The 1,232-nt window shown below is 73.0% G+C and overlaps 1 protein-coding gene across 1 annotated transcript in view; it reads left to right on the top strand.

The window, feature by feature from the left end:
* Positions 1–1,232, top strand: part of Sspo (SCO-spondin) — a 60,505-nt gene that overhangs the window by 21,755 nt on the left and 37,518 nt on the right.

Genomic DNA, 1,232 nt, shown 5'->3' with positions numbered 1-1,232 from the left:
AGGAGAAACAGGAAGAAGCGGGCAGGAGAGAAGTAGGAGAAAAGAAGCTGTAAATAAGGTCCTGAATAAACCGTCTGAAAGAAGGACCTGTTGTCGCGTCATCCTTGCGGGTCGAGGCGGTCGCGACATTCGCCCTGCACCCCGCGCCCTGCACCCCGGGCCCTGCACCCCGCGCCCTCGCCCTGCACCCCGCGCCCTCACCCTGCACCTCGTGCCCTCATCCTGCACCCCACGCCCTTGCCCTGCACCCCGTGCCCTCACCCTGCGCCTCGTGCCCTCATCCTGCACCCCGCGCCCTCACCCTGCACCCCGAGCCCTCGCCCTGCACCCTCGCCTTGCACCACGCGCCCTGCACCCCGCACCTTTGCCCTGTGTCCTCGCCCTCACCCTGTACCCCGCGCCCTCGCCCTGTGCCCCGCGCCCTCGCCCTGCACCCTTGCCCTGCACCACGCACCCTGCACCCTGTGCCCTTGCCCTGCGTCCTCGCCCTCACCCTGCACCCTGCGCCCTCGCCCTGCACCCCACGCCCTCGCCCTGCACCCCATGCCCTGCACCCCACGCCCTGCACCCCGCGCCCTCACCCTGCACCCCGCGCCTCGTGCCCTCATCCTGCACCCCGCGCCCTTGCCCTGCACCCTGCGCCCTCGCCCTGCGCCTCATGCCCTCATCCTGCACCCCGCGCCCTTGCCCCGCACCCTGCGCCCTCGCCCTGCGCCCCGCGCCTCGTGTCCTCATCCTGCACCCTGCGCCCTTGCCCTGCACCCCGCGCCCTCACCCTGCGCCTCGTGCCCTCATCCTGCACCCCGCGCCCTTGCCCTGCACCCCGTGCCCTCGCCCTGCGCCCCGTGCCCTCGCCCTGCGCCCCTTGCCCTGCACCCTGCGCCCTCGCCCTGCGCCCCTTGCCCTGTGCCCTCGCCCTATGTTCCTTGCTCTGCACCCTACGCCCCACGCCCTTGCCCTGCACCCCACGCCCTCGCCCTGCACCCCATGCCCTGCACCCCACGCCCTGCACCCTGCGCCCTCACCCTGCGCCTCGTGCCCTCACCCTGCACCCCGCGCCCTCGCCCTGCACCCCGCGCCCTGCACCCCGCACCCTCACCCTGTGCCCCGTGCCCTGTGCCCTGCGCCTTCGCCTGTGGAGAGCTGCGGGAGCCGCAACCAAAGACGGCTGCAAAAGCAAAAATGGCGGGGCCGCGTGGTGTGGCTGCGACCTAAGATGGCGCGGGCTCCCG

This window comes from Dipodomys ordii, unplaced genomic scaffold, assembly GCF_000151885.1.
Source record: "Dipodomys ordii isolate 6190 unplaced genomic scaffold, Dord_2.0 Scaffold282, whole genome shotgun sequence".
Lineage (NCBI taxonomy): Eukaryota > Metazoa > Chordata > Mammalia > Rodentia > Heteromyidae > Dipodomys > Dipodomys ordii.
The sequence above is the reverse complement of the archived record's forward strand: the minus strand, read 5'-3'. Positions and strand labels throughout refer to the sequence as shown.